This window comes from Moschus berezovskii, chromosome X, assembly GCF_049115385.1.
Source record: "Moschus berezovskii isolate FMDL1 chromosome X, NW_MosBer_1.0, whole genome shotgun sequence".
NCBI classification, from domain to species: domain Eukaryota; kingdom Metazoa; phylum Chordata; class Mammalia; order Artiodactyla; family Moschidae; genus Moschus; species Moschus berezovskii.
Window position 1 is genome coordinate 135,360,646 of NC_142488.1, and position 7,379 is coordinate 135,368,024.

Genomic DNA, 7,379 nt, shown 5'->3' on the forward strand with positions numbered 1-7,379 from the left:
AACTTGCCACCAAGACCCGTCCATCTTAGGTGGCCCTGCATGTCATGGCTCTTAATTTCATTAAGTTACACAAGGCCTGATCCATTAGATAATTTTGGTTAGATTTCTGTGATTGTGGTTCTCATTCTGGAGGTTACGAGATTATAGAAGATCAGTAAAAAGAAGGAAGAAGGTGATAGAACTAGGACCAATGTGATAGAAGACAGATGTTCAATGGAAAGATGACCCAAATAGTATATGCCTATTGAGAGAGTCAATTCCTAGGCAGGTTGAAAAGAAGTACGGGGTACAAAGGAAGAGATGGGTCAGGAATGTTCAAGGAGGAGGAAAGGAAACACAATTCCGTCTACATTCCTTCAGTTCAGTTCAGTTCATTCGCTCAGTCGTGTCCGACTCCTTGCGACCCCATGAATCACAGCACGCCAGGCCTCCCTGTCCATCACCAACTCCAGGAGTTCACTCAAACTCATGTCCATCGAGTCGGTGATGCCATCCAGCTATCTCATTCTCTGTCATCCCCTTCTCCTGCCGCGTGCAATCACTCGCAGCATCAGAGTCTTTTCCAGTGAGTCAACTCGTCCAATGAGGTGGCCAAAGTATTGCAGTTTCAGCTTTAGCATCAGACCTTCCAATGAACACCCAGGATTGATCTCCTTTAGAATGCACTGGTTGGATCTCCTTGTAGTCCAAGGGACTCTCAAGAGTCTTCTCCAGCACCACAGTTCAAAAGCATCAATTCTTCGGTGAACAGCTTTCTAAACAGTCCAACTCACACATCCATACATGACCATGTGAAAAACCATAGCCTTGACTAGACAGACCTTGGTTGGCAAAGTAATGTCTCTTATTTTTAATATGCTAACTAGGTTGGTCATAACTTTCCTTCCAAGGAGTAAGCGTCTTTTAATTTCATGGCTGCAATCAGCATCCGCAGTGATTTTGGAGCCCAAAAAAAGTCTGAGACTGTTTCCACTGTTTTTCCATCTATTTCCCATGAAGTGATGGGATCAGATGCCATGATCTTTTTTTTTTTTTTCCGAATGTTGAGCTTCAAGCCAACCTTTTCACTCTCCTCTTTCACGTTCATCAAGAGGCTTTTGAGTTCCTCTTCACTTTCTGCCATAAGGGTGGTGTCATCTGCATATCTGAGGTTATTGATATTTCTCCTGCCAATCTTGATTCCAGCTTGTGCTTCTTCCAGTCCAGTGTTCCTCAAGATGTACTCTGCATATAAGTTAAATAAGCAAGGTGACAATATACAACCTTGATGTACTCCTTTTCCTATTTGGAAGCAGTCTGTTGTTCCATGTCCAGTTCTAACTGTTGCTTCCTGACATGCATACAGGTTTCTCAGGAGGCAGGTCAGGTGGTCTGGTATTCCCACCTCTTTCAGAATTTTCCACAGAATATTGTGATCCACACAGTCAAAGGCTTTGGCATAGTCAATGAAGCAGAAATAGATGTTTTTCTGGAACTCTCTTGCTTTCTCCATGATCCAGCGGATGTTGGCAATTTGAACTCTGGTTCCTCTGCGTTTTCTAAAACCTGCTTGAACATCTGGGAGTTCACTGTTCCCATATTGCTGAAGCCTGGCTGGGAGAATTTTGATCATGATTTAACTAGCGTGTGATTTTAGTGCATTTGTGCGGTAGTTTGAGCATTCTTTGGCATTGCCTTTCTTTGGGATTGACATGAAGACTGACCTTTTCCAGTCCTGTGGCCACTGTTGAGTTTTCCAAATTTGCTGGCATACTGAGTGCAGCACTTTCACAGCATCAGCTTTCAGAATTTGAAATAGCTCAACTTGTATTCCATCACATCCACTAGCTTTGTTCGTAGTGATGCTTCTAAGGCCCATTGAGTTGACATTCCTAGATGTCTGGATCTAGGTGAGTGATCACGCCATCGTGATTATCTTGGTCGTGAAGATCTTTCTGTACAGTTCTTCTGTGTATTCTTGCCACCTCTTCTTAATATCTTATGCCTCTGTTAGGTCCATAGAATTTCTGTCCTTTATCGAACCCATCTTTGCATGAAATGTTCCCTTGATATCTCTAATTTTCTTGACGAGATCTCTTATTTTTCCTATTCTGTTGTTTTCCTCTATTTCTTGGCATTGATTGCTGAGGAAGGCTTTCTTATCTCTCCTTGTTATTCTTTGGAAGTCTGCATTCAGATGCTTATATCTTTCCTTTTCTTCTTTGCTTTTCAACTCTCTTCTTTTCACAGCTATTTGTAAGGCCTCTTCAGACAGCCATGTTGCTTTTTTGCATTTCTTTTCAATGGGAATGGTCTTCAGTTCAGTTCAGTTCAGTTGCTCAGTCGTGTCCGACTCTTAGTGACCCCATGAAGCACAGCATGGCAGGCCTCCCTGTCCATCACCAACTCCTGGAGTTCACTCAAACTGATGTCCATCGAGTCAATGATGCCATCCAGCCACCTCATTCTCTGTCGTCCCCGTCTCCTCCTACCCCCAATCGCTCCCTGCATCAGAGTCTTTTCCAGTGAGTCAACTCGTCACATGAGGTGGCCAAAGTATTGGAGTTTCAGCTTTAGCATAAGTCCTTCCAGGATTGATCTCCTCTAGAATGGACTGGTTGGATCTCCTTGTAGTCCAAGGGATTCTCAAGAGTCTTCTCCAGCACCACAGTTAAAAAGCATCAATTCTTCGGTGAACAGCTTTTTTCACAGTCCAAATCTCACACCCATACATGACCACGGGAAAAACCATAGCCTTGACTAGACGGACCTTGGTTGGCAAAGTAATGTCTCTGCTTTTTAATATATTATCTAGGCTGGTCATAATTTTCCTTCCAAGGAGTAAGCGTCTTTTAATTTCATGGCTGCAATCAACATCCGCAGTGATTTTGGAGCCCAAAAAAATAAAGTCTGACACGGTTTCCACTGTTTAACCATCTATTTCCCAAGAAGTGATGGGACCAGATGCCATGATCTTCGTTTTCTGGTTGTTGAGCTTCAAGCCAACCTTTTCATTCTCCTCTTTCAATTTCATCAAGAGGCCTTTGAGTTCCTCTTCACTTTCTGCCATAAGGGTGGTGTCATCTGCATATCTGAAGTTATTGATATTTCTCTTAGCAATCTTGATTCCAGCTTGTGCTTTTTCCAGCCCAGCGTTCCTCATGATGTACTCTGCATATAAGTTAAATAAGCAGGGTGACAATATACAACACTGACATACTCGTTTTCCTATTTGGAACCAGTCTGTTTTTCCATGTCCAGTTCTAACTGTTGCTTCCTGACCTGCATACACGTTTCTCAAGAGGCAGGTCAGGTGGTCTGGTATTCCCATCTCTTTCAGAATGTTCCACAGTTTATTGTGATCCACACAGTCAAATGCCTTGGCATAGTCAATGAAGCAGTAATAGATGTTTTTCTGGAACTCTCTTGCTTTCTCCATAATCCAGCGGATGTTGGCAATTTTATCTCTGGTGCCTCTGCCTTTTCTAAAACCTTCTTGAACATCTGGAAGTTCACGATTCACATATTGATGAAGCCTGGCTTGGAGAATTTTGAGCATGACTTTTCTAGCGTGTGAGATGAATGCAATTGTGTTCTAGTTTGAACATTCTTTGGCATTGCCTTTCTTTGAGATTGGAATGAAGACTGACCTTTTCCAGTCCTGTGGCCAATGCTGAGTCTTCCAAATTTGCTGGCATATTCAGTGCAGCACTTTCACAGCATCAGCCTTCAGAATTTGAATTAGCTCAATTGGAATTCCATCACCTCCACTAGCTTTGTTCATAGTGATGCTCTCTAAGGCCCACTTGACTTCACATTCCAAGATGTCTGGTTCCAGGTGAGTGATCAAACCATCGTGATTATCTACGTCATGAAGATCTTTTTTGTACAGTTCTTCTGTGTATTCTTGCCACTTCTTAATATCTTCTGCTTCTGTTAAGTCCATAGCATTTCTGTCCTTTATCGAGCCCATCTTTGCATGAAATGTTCCCTTGATATCTCTAATTTTCTTGAAAAGATCTCTAGTCTTTCCCATTCTGTTGTTTTCCTCTATTTCTTTGCATTGATCGCTGAGGAAGGCTTTCTTATCTCTCCTTGCTATTCTTTGGAACTCTGCATTCAGATGCTTATATCTTTCCTTTCCTCCTTTATTTTTTGCTTCTCTTCTTTTCACAGCTATTTGTAAGGCCTCCTCAGACAGCCATTTTGCTTTTTTGCATTGCTTTTCCATGGGGATGGTCTTGGTCTTGGTCTTGGTCTTAGTCAATTACACAACTCAGTTTAAACTCTGTACTAAGGATTATACAACAACAATGTATCCTGCTTGAGGGTAGTTTCTACTTCCTTAAAACCTCCTGACTAATCCTGATATCTTAGAATGTATATTATGGGAGTGAGTCTGGTAGTATCTTTCTATTTCTAAATTCTAATCTTGTTATCCTAAAATGTAAATTGTGGGAGTGGGTCTGTTAAAGTTTTCACAAACGTGAGCCATTCTTTTGATTCATTGCAATAACTAACTATAATATATATAACTCCATTTCTCACAGTAGCAAGTGGGTACTCTTTCTGTCCTCCTCTGATGTCTATGTCAGAAGCTTTCTCTATACCTTTTATACTTTAATAAAACTCTATTACACAAAAACTCTGAGCGATCAAGCCTCGTCTCTGGCTCCGGATTGAATTCTTCTCCTCCGGAGGCCAAGAATCCTGACATCTTTCATGGTTCAGTAACAACTTTTCACTATGCTTTTCTCTCCTGGAGGTGGAGTTTATTCCCCAATCCCTATTGAGTGTGAGCTGGATTCGGTGATGCTCTTCCAAAGAACAGAGTACAAAACAGGGAAAATTTTAATGTTACAATTTGGGTTGCTATAGCAGAAACCATAGTGAGAGAGCTCACTTACAAATAACAGAAATCTATTTCTCACTGTTCTGGAGGTCAGAAGTCCAAGAATAAAGTGCAAACGTGGTTGAGTTCTGGTGAGAGCCCTCTTCTGTGTTTCAACATATGAATTTGGTGGAGGGACAAACCCTCAGTCCATTGCAACTATCTTGAGCAAGTGATCAAGGATAACATCACCAGTGATGAGTCATGTTAATACCATGTACCCCTGATATGATGTGATGGAAAGGACATTTTAAATTTGTGATATTCCTCTGAAACCACTAACTTCTGTCTAATAATAAGAAAATAATTAGACAAATTCCAACAGAGGGTCATTCTAAAAATACTTGACCAGTCCTTTTTAAAATCTGTCAATATTAAGAAAAATAAGAAAAGACTGAGAAACTAGCACAGCCAAGAGCAGACTAAGGAAATATGACGACTAAAAAAATATGCTACCCTTGATTGAATCCTGGAAGAGGAAAAATGTAAAAGGACATTAAAGGGAAAACTGGTAAAGTACAAATGACATCTGGAAGTTTAGTTAGTAATAATGTTGGTTTCTTAGTTTTTACAAATGCATCACAATAATGTAAGATATTAACATGAGGGGTGCATGGTACAAGGAAATTGTACCGATTTTTGTATTATTTTCTGTAAATCTAAAATTATTCCAAAATAAAGACTTTGTTTTTTAAAATAATGCAAAAAATCTCTTTGAATCTTTGTCACTATTATTAAAATAAATTATAAGGTGTTTTTTTAATATATAAAAGAGGAGGGGTGAGAAAAGGATTAAGATTAATAAATGGAAGGTCATAGGCTTTGAAGCATGTTTGCTGGAACTGCTATTACAGAATACCACAGACTGTGGAGCTGCAACTACAGAAAATTATTTCTCATAGTTCTGGGGACTAGAATTCCTGGTCAAGGTGTTAGTAAACTTGGTTTCTTCTGAGGCCTTTCCCCTTGGTGTGTTGACGGCCATCTTCTATGTAAGTTTTTGCATGGTCTTCCCTATATGTGTCTGTGTCCTAATCTCTTCTTATTATAAGGACACAAGTCATGTTGGAGTAGGACCTCATTTTGTGAGCTCATTTTATCTTAACTAACTTTAGAGGTCCTATCTCCAAATACACTCACATTCTGACGTATCTAGAGGTTAGGGTTTTGTGAGGGAAGAATTTGCAGGGGAAGGGGACACAACTCACCCCCTAAAATAGTGTAACAGACCTGATTTAAAACCCCTCATATTAATATATAAAACCACATGCAATATTTCTTGTCACAAATTAATTTTTATATATTTGTGAATTTTTGTGGTAGTGGTGGTTATAAATATTTACTTGGAAAACTCTGAGGTTGTACAGAGTCACCTATTATTCTGACAAAGAGAGAGCAGTAATAACTGAGATGGAATTTCATACCAATCCAGAAGTACATGGCCTCAATATCAGCAATGAGTTGATATAAGAGGAATAAGAAAGGTAATTTGTTTTGCATACTTTAATGTTTCTACTGAGATTTACATTTGCTATATCAGTTTATGTCAAAATTGAAGAGAAATCTTCCTTGAAAGGCACAACAGCTAATCTATAGGTATAGTGAAAGTGAAAGTGAAGTTGCTCAGTTGTGTCCGACTCTTTGCGACCCCATGGATTGCCACCTACCAGGCTCCTCTGTCCATGGGATTTTCCTGGCAAGAATACTGGACTGGGGTGCCATTTCCTTCTCCAGGGGATCTTCCCGACCCAGGGATCGAACCCGGGTCTCCTGCATTACAGGCAGACGCTTTACCATCTGAGCCACTAAGGAAGCCCAATCTATAGGTATAGTATACCACAAACCATACAGACTATTCCCAATTGTGTGACAACTGAGCTTATAGTGGGTCAGTATGCTCAGTGAAAGAAATGGCAGTACCGACATGCCTGGTGACGCTGTTGCCTTCTAGGAGGCATTCACAATTAGAGGATTTATGTACAAAAAAGATCTTAACGACGAAGATAATCACGATGGCGTGATCACTAACCTGGAACCAGACATTTTGGAATGTGAAATCAAGTGGGCTTTAGAGAGAGCATCACTACAAACAAAGCTAGTGGAGATGACGGAATTCCAATTGAGCTATTTCAAATCCTGAAAGATGATGCTGTGAAACAGCTGCACTCAGTATGCCAGCAAATTTGGAAAACTCAGCAGTGGCCACAGGACTGGAAAAGGTCAGTCTTCATTCCAATCCCAAAGAAAGGCAATGCCAAAGAATGCTCAAACTACCACACAATTGCACTCATCTCACACGCTAGTAAAGTCGTGCTCAAAATTCTCCAAGCTAGGTTTCAACAATATGTGAACCGTGAACTCCCAGATGTTCAAGCAGGTTTTAGAAAAGGCAGAGGCACCAGAGATCAAAGTGCCAACATCCGCTGGATCATGGAGAAAGCAAGAGAGTTCCAAAAAAAAAAAATCTATTACTGCTTCATTGACTATGCCAAAGTCTTTGACTGTGTGG

The 7,379-nt window shown here is 40.5% G+C and overlaps 1 non-coding gene across 1 annotated transcript; it reads right to left on the reverse strand.

Moving 5' to 3' along the window:
* Nucleotides 1-6,610: 6,610 nt before the first annotated feature.
* Nucleotides 6,611-6,682, reverse strand: TRNAY-GUA (transfer RNA tyrosine (anticodon GUA)). The gene has a single exon. It is a non-coding gene; the product is annotated as a tRNA-Tyr (tRNA).
* Between the last annotated feature and the right edge of the window lie 697 nt (nucleotides 6,683-7,379).